Here is a 15,366-nt window from a genome sequence, read left to right as displayed (position 1 = left end):
CATGCCAAAAATATTCAAAGCTGACAGATGGTCAACAACAAATAGGATAAGGAACTGGGGAACATGTTTGTATGTTGCCTGGATGACAAACTGCTCACAAAGGGGAATGGAACCAACGCCATAGGCGACCAAACGCCAAGAGGGGGTGACAATGCAGGGGAGCCCAGGTGGGTATATGTCACAATATTAATCAGGGAGACGGTGGCCTCAGTGCCGACCTGAAAACTGACATCCTCAGTACAGGTGGAGAGTGAGAAATAGCTTCCATGCTGATGGGTCCTCCAGTGGGACGACCGATTGCAGAGCATGTACTGTATCATGAGGCCCAGGAGGGGCAGGACTGAAGTGAGTTGAGCAACTACAACAAACAGATCAGATGTGGCCCACCTTCTCACACAGCATGCACATTTTCCAGCGGTGGGGGCAATCAGTGTGAGAATGTATGGTAAAGCACTGTGGGCAAGATGGAAGTGGGCCTCGCAACTGGTGACGAGAGCTGACCGGAGGCTCTGATGTCAGAGATTTTGGACAAAGAGCAGTCCTGATGGTGCTGGCCTCTATTGGCTGGGCCACATCTACATCGTGAGGGCAGAACCCACAGAGACGCATCGATCGCCGCCACTTGCAGCCGTGCCATGAGACGCTCATTAGCAATTTCAAATGAGTGGGCAATGCAGAGAATCTCTTCCACTGAGGGATTATTGAGCTTCAATGCTGCAGTGCAGACCTCAGGATCAGGAGCCGGCTGAACCACCACATCCTGGATCAGCAAGTCCACATACAAAGCCTTACACTGCTGATTGGTGCTTGTAAAATCACATTGCAAGTCCGTGACCCAGGAATGATATGTTTGACCAGGCTGTTTATGGCACTGGTGGAACTCCAGCTGAGAGGCGACCACATGATAGCGCTTTGAATAATAGTTTGTCAGCAAAAGGCATATCTCCTGGAAAGAGAGAGCCACCAGATCAGACAAGGGTGACAACTTGCGGAGAAGAAATAATGTGTCTGGGGAGGCCCAAGACAAAAACAACGATCACTGCAAGGGGTCATCTGTGACTTGAAAAGCCCTGAAATGTTGTTTCAGCCAATGTAAATATGTTTCCCAGTCTTCTTTAGTGTCATAAAATGGTGGGAATGATGGTGGACATGGGAAAGCATTGGACAACTGAGGACTCCGAAATTGTTGTGGTAATGCATCCCGGGCATCGACTTTGTCCTTTAGCACTTTTGTAAGATGTCTAACTGGAACTGCTGCCACTGCATGAGCTGCTGCTGTTGTTCCAGAAGACAGACCAACTTAGCCTCCATGCTAACAACTACTACCATTTGACTCATCACCAAAATGTTGTAACTGCGACAGGAATGGTCGTGGGGTTGCCGCTAACGAAAACGCAGTGGGACCGAAAGGGAGCAGCCTGTGAACAAACAAGATGGACAAACGGGAATGGAAGGACAAACACAATGACAGACAACTGAGCAAACCACCAAGATCAGCAACAAAGTATTAAGCAATGGGGTTACAAGAGAGAACATCATGAAATCAAAATAACACCCACTCGTAAACGGGAAGTAAGCATGTGCAATGTAAACACGATGTCTGTAAGCAAGACATCAACCAACTCAATGCAAATACCAGACTGCCTCACTGAGTGAGAGGCAGCCACCTAAATACATGACAGGGTATGTCACTATTGGTCACTGGGACCACATGCACCACAATGGCACCCTCACGTTAGACTCCAGGCCAGGGGTGTGCGCAGCCATGGCTTACGGCGTGACTACTGCAGAGACCTCTAGTGCTCATCGAGCTCCATTCGATCTGGCTTGGATTTCAAACCCGCAGCACTCTGTACCAGGGTAATAATATTTTATTTTTAAGCATTTTTTAGTGTTAGTTCCTTAAGTTTCCACATATACATTTACAGTGTGGCCAGAGAGAGTGTGCCGGCCGGAGTGGCCGTGCGGTTCTAGGCGCTACAGTCTGGAACCGAGCGTCTGCTACGGTCGCAGGTTCGAATCCTGCCTCGGGAATGGATGTGTATGATGTCCTTAGGTTAGTTAGGTTTAAGCAGTTCTAAGTTCTAGGCGACTGATGACCTCAGAAGTTAGGTCGCATAGTGCTCAGAGCCATTTCAACCAAGGCACAAACAGTGTGAAAAGCCTGTAAAGGTGTTGCAAAGTAAGTTGTGCCGAGAAATAATTGTTAAGAAAAAATTTTATACCGTTTGCCATTTACAAGTTAATTAGCACTTAAGGTAGCCAATCATGCCATTGCACATACAAATTCAAGTGGCCTACCAGATACAACCAGTGTCAGTTGTTCTCATAGCATAGATGCCAGCACACAAGGCCATTCAGCATTTGGCTCAGATTTGATCTACATCTACATTAATATCTACATAGATACTTCGCAAGTCACCTTGTGGTGTGTGGTGGAGGGTACCCTGTACCACTGCTTGTCATTTCCTTTCCTGCTCCACTTGCAAATAGAGCAAGGGAAAAATGACTGTATGCCTCCATATGAGCCCTAATTTCTCATATCTTATCTTCATTGTCCTTATGGGAAATGTATTTTGCTGGCAGTAGAATCATTCAGCAGTTAGCTTCAAATGCCAGTTATCTAAATTTTCTCAGTAGTGTTTCTCGAAAAGAACATCACCTTCCCTCCAGGGATTCCCATTTGAGTTCCTGAAGCATCTCTGTAACATTTACATGATGTTTGAACCTATGGGCAACAAGTCTAGCAGCCTGCCTCTGAATTGCTTCAATGTCTTCCTTCAATCCAACCCTATATGGATTCAAAACACTCAAGCAGAACTCAAGAGTAGGTCACACCAGTGTCCTATATGTGGTCTCCTTTACAGGTGAACTGCCCTTTCCTAAAATTCTCCCAATAAACCAAAGTTAACCATTCGCCTTCCCTACCACAGTTCTCACATGCTCATTCAACCTCATATCGCTTTTTAATGCTATGCCGAGCTATTTAAATGACTTGACTGTGTCAAGCAGGACAAACTGTATCTGAACATTACAGGTCTGATTTTCCCACTCATCCACATTAACTTGCATTTTTCCATATTTAGGCCTGGCTGCCATTCATCACATCAACTGGAAATTTTGTCTAAGACATCTTGTATTTTCCTACATTCACTCAACTGAAACCTTACCGTGCACCACGGCATTATCAGCAAAGAACCACAAATTGCTACCCACCCTGTCAGCCAACTCATTTATGTATATGGAGAACAACAGTGCTCCTGTCACACTTTCCCAGGGCACTTCTGATAGTAGTCTTGCCTCTGATGAACACTTACCATTGAGGACAACATACTGGGTTCTATTATTTAAGGAGTCATTACTACTGTCCCATGTCCAACTTTGTATCACTCTCTTGTTCAGTTTTAGGAAACCAAACGAAGAGCATGTTTGATCTCTGCAGTGTTGCATCCATGCATAGTGAAATGATGCCAATAATTTGATTGTGTCAGTACAGACATGGGTGATGCTGATTAGGAAGAAAGGCCATCAACATAAAGAACAGATGACTGGAATGGTGGTCTGACCATTTAATACTAAAAGACTATGACCAAGGTGTGGACGAGGACAAGGAATTGACATATCAGATGTGATTTAACACATAAATAATTTATTCATAACATACAATACATAACACCAAATACGTAAATCCTGCTTTGATGCTTGCAATTGCCCAAAATGGGAGGGCCACCACTTTCGATTTGGAAAGGCTTTAATTTAAGAAACTGAAATGCCTATTATAATTTTTAAACATAATAATAACACAACATATAAGTAAGTGCTAAGTGAACACACTCTTAAATCTTTAATTATTAATCACAAAGCGTGGGTTTACCACATTTAAATTGTCATTGCAATATAAAATATAAATACATGAATTCACAACACAGCGTGGCTTCAAAATTTCTACCTGGACAACCTACGGTCCTAAAACTTTCATATTACATTCCAGCCAATCACATTAATAACTTTGCTTTTAGGATAGGTGCTCCCATTACCTTAATCACTGAGCAGGTATTAACTTAAGCAACAGGTAAGATAGTTAATGCAAATAGAAGGTGTTTCTAAAGTTTTTTTTTCTTCCTCCCTTTTAACAAGGGGGTTTTAGTAAGGTGGAAATTACACTTTGAGGAGACGCAATAGCAATCTAGTGGGCACGCCTTCACGAGGACACCATACCACTACACACGTACTAAACTAGCCGCGTATTCGCTGTTCAAGCCAAACATCAACAACACAGTTCCATATTCCTGACACCCAAATAGTCGGGATCAAAACAAAACCAAAAATCCCAAGAGCGCAAGATACAGCATAGCTTCAGAACAGATCTTACTTCATGCGGTTGCCTTCACAAATACAGGTATCGAAATGAAAACAAGAATGTGTTACAACATTCCCTAATCAGCACAATGTTCCTCTTTAGGTCCTGGTAGCACTAGACAACGCTGACATGCCAATGTTGACAAACCTCTAAGGCAACACCCTCCAACTGTCAAGCCGAAACCAATGTGACCCCTTATGAGCTCTGTGTCAGGACTCGAACCCCCAACTACTGTCAGTGCAACTCACTTAGATTAAATACAGCGCAAAGAGTATGGAGGACACATATACCCAGGGATTAACAGAACACTAGACTGAACTAGAATTAACCTTAAGCACTTGATCTTGGGAGACAAGGAACTAACTCCCTACCCAAAATTCTGCAACCACAGAGTGGAAGGATGAACTACTAAAACACAGAAGTGCAAATGTACACAAATAACTACCAAAATACACAACAGGAAAGATTACTGGATGAACTCAATCCCAAAGGACGATCAACTTGAAACATCCACACTTAAGTTCTTTTCTCCTTTCCCTCGGTGCACTTTGTCATTTGACTGGGACTGCTGTGCACAATTCTGAGCCATCCCCAGTCATCCCGGCAGACACCGACCCAGCCGAACTGCTGCCGGACTCAAACCCTCCCCGAACGGCGGCTCCTCTGCCCCATGATGGTTACTGTTTGTTTGCCTTCGTTGACACAGGCAATGATTAGACTGTCATCCGCTTCCCGTGGACAACCAGTGAAGAGCAGACAGAGGGGCCCAACCAGGCCGGCGTTCCTCCATGGGTAGAAATGTGGGTTTGATAACAACACCCGTACGCAGAAGGCAGGACGTCGACGTCACCAGAGCAGACACGAAGGGCACTGCATGACAACCTCCTTCAGCATGACTGTGCTCACCTATAAATAATGCAGGCCAAAGAGTCTGCTGCAGTAAACACATGAGTCAGTCATGTTACCAACCTACGGTTTCTAAGTACACCAAAGACAGAACTAGCAATCAATAGTGGGTACACTACGGGCAGGAGTTCAAATGAAAGAGCTTCGTAAGGACCAACCCTGAACAACCGCGGAAAAACGAAATAGAAGGGAAGCAATAAATACAGCAATGAGATGGTAGAGCCTGATCGCGCCCAAACACTGTCGATTACCAAAAATATTGGCTACACAACACTCAGGAAACGAGTCGTGGTAAGATGGAAGTACACACGGCTCAACCTCCCCCACCCAAACCATAACCCCCGGGTAGATGTGAGTAAACTGGAAGCTCATTAACCCATTTTAATCTGACTAAGATGGACCCGGAACTGCTTCTCGGAAGCATTTTCCCGGACCAACAAGGTGACCGGCCCCAGCATCCTTACAACAGTACAGGGACCAAAAAAAAAAAAAAAACGTGCAGTAAACTTACTTAACCTGCCTGTTCGCTTCTCCCGTCCCGGATAATTTCTAACGTAGACTTCATCCCCAAGCTATGAATTATAGCCTCCAGGAACAACTCCTGTAGTTCCCACAAATTAGAGAGGGGTGAATTGATGGAATAAGAAAATATCACAGAAACTGGGGTGGCCTTCAAGGCTTCATGCCGGGCAGTATTTAAGGCGAAACTCAGCCACGGCAGACTTTCATCCCACTTCCCTGGAGAATCTTGGTGATAAATTATGAGTGCGGACTTTAGATTACGGTTAACCCACTCCGCGAACGATCCCTGGGGACAATATGGGGTTGTGATGATATGTTTTATCCCACTGCGAAAACAGAATCTCTTAAATTGGTCCAAGATGAATGCTGGAGTGTTGTCACTAACCAGCTTTTTGGGAGGGCCAAAACTACTGAAGATATTAGTTATGTGGGCCATGGTGATTAAAGCCGTCATACTCTGACTAGGGATTAGGCACATGAAACGCGAGAAGGCATCAATAACTACCAATATATATTGATTGCCTTTCTTAGTTCATGGGAGAGGGCCTACATAATAAACGAAAAGCTTGTCAAGAGGATACAGCTCACGCTCGGAGGTAAGAAATCCCTGTTGTCTAGAGTTCTTGGGTTTGGCCACACAACATTGTTGGCATTGCTTCACCATTTGTCTTACATCATGATCTAATGATGGCCACGTAAGATTTTCCTTAATTTTCTGCAAGGTGACCCCCCCCCCCCCCCCCCACTAAAGAATAATGAAAATAAAGGAAAGTGGGCTGCCTTAAGGACTCGGGAACTCAGATTTTAAATGCCTCCGAATGCTTAAGCCTTCCACACACAATGCTCTTTTTAATGATGTAGTTATTTAACTTTTCTCCCATCTCGAGGTGTTTCTTAAGTCTACCCAACTTGGGATCCTTCTCTTGATTAGTTTCCAGATTATCAAAGAGTGGCGGTATCCCACCTAATAGTACACAGCTAGCTCCTTCATCCTTGACTTCTTCCTCTTGTGCAGACCCCTGATCCGTTGACTCATTAAACATATGGCTCAGCGCATCAGCGAGTTTATTATCTGCTCCCTTGATATGTTTCACCTTAAACTGAAAGGCAGAAATGTGTATGGCCCACCTAGCGATTCGCCCGGTCTTGCGCGGCCTCACCAACACCCAACTCAGGGCCTGATTATCAGTTTCAAGTTCAAATTCCCTATGTTCTAAATAAAAGTGGTATTGCTCCAAGGCAAAAAGAACCGCAAGAGCCTTGCATTCATAGACCAAATAATTACGCTCGGTATTACTCAATCTACACGAAGCATACGCCAAGGGTTGCCGACCTCCCTCAATTTCCTGAAGTAGGACCACGGAGATACCCATATTCGAAGCGTCAGTCTGGACAATGAACTTCTTAGAAAAATTGGGTACTCCCAAAACAGGGAAATTAGCTATGGCTTGTTTAATTTGCTGGAAGGCAGCCTCCTGGGAAGATCCCCACACGAAATGCACTCCTTTACGGTGTAACTCATTTAAGGGAGCCGCTAACTGGGCAAAATTAGGTACAAAACGTCTAAAATAATTTGCCATACCAATGAATCTAGCAATTCCCCTCTTATCCCTGGGTGCTGGCAATTCTGTTAATGATTTAGTCCATTCCTGCTCGATCCGGACACTATGCCCTGAGACAATATGTCCCAGAAACGAGGCCTGCTCTCTAGCTAAGGTAACCTTCTCATGTTTAATTGTTAACCCAGCCTTTTGCAAACGCTTGAAAACCTGTTGAATATGTTCTAGATGTTCTTGAAAGGTATGACTGTAGATAACCAAATCGTCCAAATAATTATACACACACTTCAATTTTAAATCTCCTAAAACATTCTCAAGAAGACGCGTTAATACAGCCACTCCGGTAGCAAGCCCAAAAGGAACTCGATTAAATTCAAACAGGTTCCAGTCCATGCAAAAGGCAGTCACATGTTCACACTGTTTGGCAAAAGGATCTGGTAATATGCTTGGTTGAGATCAACTACCGTGAACCAGTTAGCCCCAGAAAACCAGGCAAATGCATTATGTAGACTGGGTAAGGGTACTGACTCAAGAACTACCTTTTCATTAAGCCTACGATAACCAATAACTACTCTGAAATTATTGCCCTTATCCTTGGGAACCAAGAAAACCGGAGAAGAATAGGCAGACGTGGAAGGTCTAATTACACCTTCACTAAGCATCTTATCTATTTTCTGCCTCAAAATCCTAAGTTTTGGAGGAGATAGCCTATAGGGTGACTGCCTGACAGGGGATGAATCTTTTAAATGAATCTGATATTCCAGAACCTGAGTGACTCCCAACTGATCACATAGTAACTTGGGGAACTCCTCCAAAACCATCCCCAGTTGAACACCTTGTTGTAAGGACAAAGATGCTAGTTAAATCAAATTGCTGGCTCCCATGGATCACCATAGCGAATCCTGGTCTTCTAATAAGCCATTAACATTCGCAGAGACTAAACCTCTGTCCAGCAGCAAACTTGAAGAAAAAGGTATGACCTGAACAATATAATACCAGACACATCTGATTGATAAAGTCACATCCCAGAATTAAGCCAAATGGTAAATCTTTGACTAAGGCAAAACATAGCGGCCAGAAAAATCCGTCTACAGAAATGCTGCCCTGGACCCAGCCCTGCAGAGGTAACCATTGGCCATTAGCAACCTGACATCTTTGAGCAGGACCCGGTACTTTTCCAAGCTTCCAAATATTACGAAATTCCAAAAACCAGTCAAGATTCAACAAGGAAAACGAGCTTCCTGAATCAAGCAGTGCACAGATAGGTTCTCCACCTATTCTGGAACAAATATAGGGTGACACTATCAATGATGGAGGTGCTATCCGCACCCACCAAGATTTGTTCTTACGTAAGGGCTTGCACCTGATCTTCTGGTGTCATTTATCTGAACGCACTAACCGTGGTTGGGAACAATCTTGGACCAAATGGCCTACAGCGCCACACCCGAAACATCGCCCAGGTTGCCCTTTATTAATTCTACTCACTTCCATCCCATTGGCCCCCTCACTTCTAGGTTCCTTATCAACCTTTAGCTGCAACCGCTGTGTTTCACCCTTAATCTGTAAGGCCGAAACGGCCACTACGGTTTTCCTAAGTTCCTCCAAAGTAGATGGGCAACCACTGAAAACAAACTGGGCTTTATCAATGGAGCGCATACTGTCTAGCACCGCTGAGACTAAATCTTGCTCAGGCATATCGATCAATAATGCTGAGGATGCTAACTGCACTCTCTCCATACACTCTTGTAACCCTTTTCCCTGCTGCTGGACCTTCCAAATATATTCACATTCCAACTGCTTGTGCACACCCGGGCTCAACCTCATATTAATGACCTCTTGCCTTAAAACCCAAAGTGACCACTGGCCGACCATAGCCTCTGACAACAACTGCCCAAATTCTCCCACTGTGTCCGAGTACAGAATTCCCAGTATAACCTGATGTGATACCCCAAATGCGCGGGCATGTCCTTCCATTTGCACTAGCAGCCATAGCACCTCTTTGATTTGAGCCAAATCCTTAACATCTAACTGTCTCAAATCCTTAAACGCATTAATCAACGTATTTGTAAACTTTGCAAACATTTCATTATTAGATTGACCTGGGGTTTGTTTACCACCAACCAGGCTACCACTTTCAGTTCCTTGCTCCAGCAATTTCCTACCCCCCAATTCCAAACACGTCACTTCGAGTTGTAATGTATTCACCAATTCCCCCAGTTCCTTAACTAACTCGGTATCCAATTCACCTAACTTAACCTTAGTAAGGTCTGTCACTCGATTTGCAAAATGAGCAATCTGCGCCTTTAACTTTTCCAACTGATTACTACTAGGTTGCGAACCTTCCAAAAATGAGATGTTCTCTCTTAACATGTTTATAGCTTTAAATAAATTCTCAGTCGCTATTTTTGTCTCACCAATAATTTCCAGAGTAATTTCCACTGGAAATTGCAATGCGGCTCGCAATTGTGTTGCTAATTCGGCCACACTGCCCCCCTTTGATTGGCGCCGTATTGCTAGTTCATACAGCAACTGCTCACGTTTCAAGAAGTCTATTCCGGGATACCTTCTATCTGCCTCAACCGTCATCCTTTCAACCATCCTGGAATATACAAACAAGACCAAGAAACTCGATTCCAAAGCTCCACTATGCACAAACAAAATGGCAACTCTATAACTAAACCAATTTATCAATCACGTCTGATAGTCACAGAATTAGACAATGATCAGAACCACGCTCTGCTACCAGCTGGAATGGTGGTCTTATCATTTAATATTAAAAGACCACGACCAAGGTGTGGACGGGGCCAAGGAACTGACATATCAGACGTGATTTAACACACAAATAATTTATTCACAACATACAATACATAACACCAACTACGTAAATCCTGCTTTGATGCTTACAATTGCCCAAAATGGGAGGGCCAACACTTTCAAATTGGAAAGGCTTTAATTTAAGAAACTAAAACGTCTATTATAATTTTTAAAAATAATAATAACACTACACATAAGTAACCACTAAGTGAACGCACTCTTAAATCTTTAATTATTAATCACAAAGCATGGCTTTACCACATCTAAATTCTCATTGCAATATGAAACATAAATACATGAATTTACAACACAGCTGTAAAATTTCTACCTGGACAACTTACGGTCCTAAAACTTTCGTATTACAATCCAGCCAGTCACATTAATAACTTATAAGCACGGTTGGTAAAATACAAACGTTTGCACTATAATCAATTTTAATAATCCACAATCATTCAAAAAACAACATCAGAAGTTTGATACAGAGCATGTAAGCCTGTTTATACAATCTTTTGGACCAAAATAGGCATAAGGGCCACCATAACAGAAGTGCGCTAGTTGCTTTTAGGATAGGTGCTCCCATTACCTTAATCACAGAGCAGATATTTACTTAAGTGACAGGTTAGATAGTTAATGCAAATAGAAGGTGTTTATAAAGTTTTTGTTTTTCTTCCTCCCTTTTAATAAGGGGGTTTTAGTAAGGTGGAAATTACACTTTGAGGAGATGCAATAGCAATCTAGCGGGCACGCCTTCACGAGGACGCCATGCCACTACACGTGTACTAAACTAGCCGCGTACTCGCTGTTCAAGCCAAACATCAACAACACAGTTCCATATTCCTGACACCCAAATAGTCGGGATCAAAACAAAACCAAAAATCCCCAGAGCGCAAGATCCAGCATAGCTTCAGAACAGATCTTACTTCATGCGGTTGCCTTCACAAATACAGGTATCGAAATGAAAATAAGAACATGTAACAACATTCCCTAATCAGCACAATGTTCCTCTTTAGGTCTCGGTAGCACTAGACAATGCTGACATGCCAACCTCAAAGGCAACACCCTCCAACTGAAAAGCCGAAACCAGTATGACCCCTTATCAGCTCTGTGACAGGACTCAAACAGCAACTACTGTCAGTGCAACTCACTTAGAATAAATACAGCGCAAAGACTATGGAGGACACATATACCCAGGGATTAACAGAACACTAGACTGAACTAGAATTAACCTTAATAATACAGCACTAGATCTTGGAGACAAGGAACTAACTCCCCACCCAAAATTCTGCAACCACAGGGTGGGAGGATGAACTACCAAAACATAGAAGTGCAAATGTACACAAATAACTACCAAAATACACCACTACACTGGTTAGCAACGATGTGTGAAGGAATCTGCACTGTCAGAATTGCACCAGTGAACAGAACAGAGGATTGCCACAGCGGTGGCCACAAGGCGGGAAAGACGACTGGATGAATTCAATCCCAAAGGACAATCAACTTGAAACATTCACACTTAAGTTCTTTTCTCCTTTCCCTTGGCGCACTTTGTCGTTTGTCCAGGACTGCTGTGCACAATTGTGAGCCGTCCCCAGTTGTCCCGGCAGACACCGACCCAGCTGAACTGCTGCCGGACTCAAACCCTCGCCGAACGGCGGCTCCACCTCCCCATGATGGTTACTGTTTGTTTCCCTTCGTCGACACAGGGGATGATTAGACTGCCATCTGCCTCCTGGGGACAACCAGTGAAGAGCGAACAGAGGGGACAATCCAGGCCGGCGTTCCTCCATGGGTAGAAGTGCGGGTTCGATAACAACACCTGTACGCGGAAGGCAGGATGTTGATGCTACCAGAGCAGACACGAAAGCCACTGCACGACAACCTCCTCCAGTGTGACTGTGTTTGCCTGTAAATAGTACAGGCCAAAGAGTCTGCTGCAGTAAATATGTGAGACGGTCGTGTTACCAACCTACAGTTTCTAAGTACACCAAAGACAGAACTCGCAATCGATAGTGGGTACACTATGAGTGGGAGTTCAAATGAAAGAGCTTCATAAGGACCAACCCTGAACAACCACGGAAAAATGAAATAGAAGCGAAGCAATAAAGATAGCAACGAGATGCTAGAGCCCGATCGTGCCCAAACACTGTCGATTACCAAAAATATTGGATTCACACGACGCTCAGGAAACGAGCCATGGAAAGATGGAAGTACACATGGCTCAATGACAGTGTGCTGGCATTTGAGGAACTGATGAACTGATTTACATGAATCAGAGTGGCTATCACAGACATTGTTCGGCACGTGCACATCTCAATGGCAGTGCTCATTCCATCACCCGAGATTCTCTCTAGCATTGGAAATTGTACTCATTCTGGGTCCACTATCACTGTCAGATGTACACAAAGACTACCCCATAAAGAACAATAGGTGTGGAGAATTAAGCGACTGATGACCTCAGAAGTTAAGTCGCATAGTGCTCAGAGCCATTGAGAATTAAGCAAAGGGATTGTGCTCATGCATATCAAGCAAACACCCCACACAATATGCACAACACCAGCTTGGCTTCAACATTTTTGATGGGAGATTCGGAAGAAACTGCTATACAGTCCAGATCTTCAACTATGTGATTTTCAGATTTTTGGCATGCTGAAAAAACACCTGGGGAAAGAGATTTTGCATCCATGAGGATGTGACCAAGTGAGTTTCTGTCTTTGATGAACTGAATGATTGGTAGACCATTCTGCCCACTATTTTCAGAGACTTCATGACTGTGCTGAAAAATAGTGTTGTGGCTATCAAGACAAAAACTGTGGAAAGTCTGTACTTTGTCTGATTTACTTACTATGGAGTGCTTTCTGTTTCCCACCTTGTCTTTGTGTATTTTCTCTTGTGTAACATGAATTATATGGTGTATCATAAGCAATATAATAAAGTGCTTGGTGTTATCACAGTTCTTATTTAATTGTGAATCATCATGCCCACAAGTTGTGACCCCATGAAACAATATGACAAATGATGAAAATGTTAAAAGTGATGTTACCTTGCTGGCTGCTGTGGATGCTACCTCTTCAGAACAGTTGCTGCTTGCAACAGAGGACTATACTATCGTTTCATAGTCAGCGTTAAAGTTTGGTCAAATTTCAGGCCCTGCACATGATATGCAGCTTGTGGACAATTTGCTAACAAGTTGAATCACATCTTCCACACTATGTGGAATGCTTGCCACCCCACCGTACATACCTGAACAACCACATCTATGGTTCCAGCTCCTAGAACTTTCTTCTTAAGTCTGTAATATCACAGATGACAATCTGCAATCCATCTTGACAATCAGAGCGTTAAACAGTTAAACATTGTTATTATTGTCTGATGTAGTGTACAACATGCCACAAGTGAACAAATAAATGCACCTTAAGGACAATCTGCTTTGCCAGGTGTGTAGACCTACAGACCTCTGTATTCAACAAGTATTTCGAAGTGAAGTTGTTGGCGACAAGTCACCTTTTGTATTTTGACATCATCTCTGGTCTTTAGTTTCCAAAACCTCAGATCTAGACTCATAATTACTAATTTGTTGTTGTGTGATAGCACAAGTGGAGCCCCACAAACTGGTTATGGCACTACAAGTGTAGTTATAGAAGATGCCACTAGAGGGGAGCAGCTTCCACTAGCTCAACTAGTTAAATCACTAAAGAGTGACTTCAGCACTCTCACATGACACGTCTGGCTAGCTCCTGCAACTCTATGCAGCCACCTGCCTGCCAAGTGATGCAGCTTTTGCGGTGACATTACCCAGTATCCCCTACAGTTTTTGTATTGCTCCCACTTTGGATGGCTGGCTTGAAAATCCTCTCATCCATGCAGTAATCCTAATGAGAGCAGCAGTCAGAATTAGGCATGACTGACCACTTTGATTAAGGTGCCTACAAACCTGTACAAAAATTTCTTCATCAAATGGCCCAGTGTCAGAATCGAACTCTGTCACAAAAAGGCAGATCTCATCCTTGTATCTGAAATGTGACTGTTTCTGGCATGCCTGACAGATGCTCTGTTGTTCATAGTTTTCCTACATCTTACCATTTGTATGTTCAGGACACCAGCAGTGCACAAAATTATTTAATCAACTTAGGATCAGATGTTAGTGTCCTACTGGCAAAGTTAGAAGACCAATTTTCTGTTGCAACCTGACTCATGACTGCGAACAATTCTTGAATAGAATACATACTTACAGATAAGACAGTGAATTTGTGTTTCACAAAGAACTTCTGGTGGACCTTCCTGACTGTGGATGTTGCTGAGCCTATTCTTGGGGCAGGTTTTCTATTTTATTTCCACATCCATATATCCGTACAAGTAGCTCAACTCAGACTGAATGGCAAGACTTTTTATGTAAGTTCTTCATGTTCATACAATGCTTACAAATGGACAGACATAGCATCTGTTAATTCATCTACAGATGTGAGATCATAATTATTTAAAGAACTTCGTACTGTAGTGAACACTATTAGTGACAACCATGGAGGAAAATGTGGACGCTGATTTGTTGTGAACATTGCATTACTGACTGCACCACTGCACTCAAGATGGCCCAAGTTCAAATAAGTAGGCTACAAGATGATGTCACTTCTACAGTGACTTTGAATGATGTGAATCAGCAGTTCATGCCACTGTCTGGAATATGATATAACACTACCCACCATATTGCTGCTACACTGGGACCATGGGTTGCTTTCAAAACCTGCCAGTTGGAGCCTATAAAATACATTGCAGCAAAGAAGGACTTTGATGAATTACTGGCTCCAGCAAGTAGTCAGTGTTCAGATATCCCTTGGGCATCTCCCCTTCCACTTATTAAAGAAGAAAAGATGGTTACTGGTGTGCTTGTAGGGGCTATCATGCCTTAAATGCATGAATTATGCCTGACTCCTATCCTCTTCCACATCTCCAGGATTTTATAGCTGCATTAGAAGGTGCTCAACTGTTCAGCATGATTGATTTTCAGAAGCATCTCATCAGATTCCAGTGACACCAGGAGATATACAAACAGACAGCAGTAATCACACCTTTTGGCTTCTTGGAATATGATTGAATGCCCTTTGGCCCAAATGATGTGGCTCAAACATGGCAGCAATTCCTCGATGGAGCCCTTCCAGGACTGCACTTCTACTTTGTGCATCACAGTGCTAATTTTGAAGACTCACAACT

The sequence above is a fragment of the Schistocerca serialis genome, chromosome 3, assembly GCF_023864345.2.
Source record: "Schistocerca serialis cubense isolate TAMUIC-IGC-003099 chromosome 3, iqSchSeri2.2, whole genome shotgun sequence".
Classification (NCBI taxonomy): domain Eukaryota; kingdom Metazoa; phylum Arthropoda; class Insecta; order Orthoptera; family Acrididae; genus Schistocerca; species Schistocerca serialis.
Note: the sequence above shows the minus strand (reverse complement) of the source record.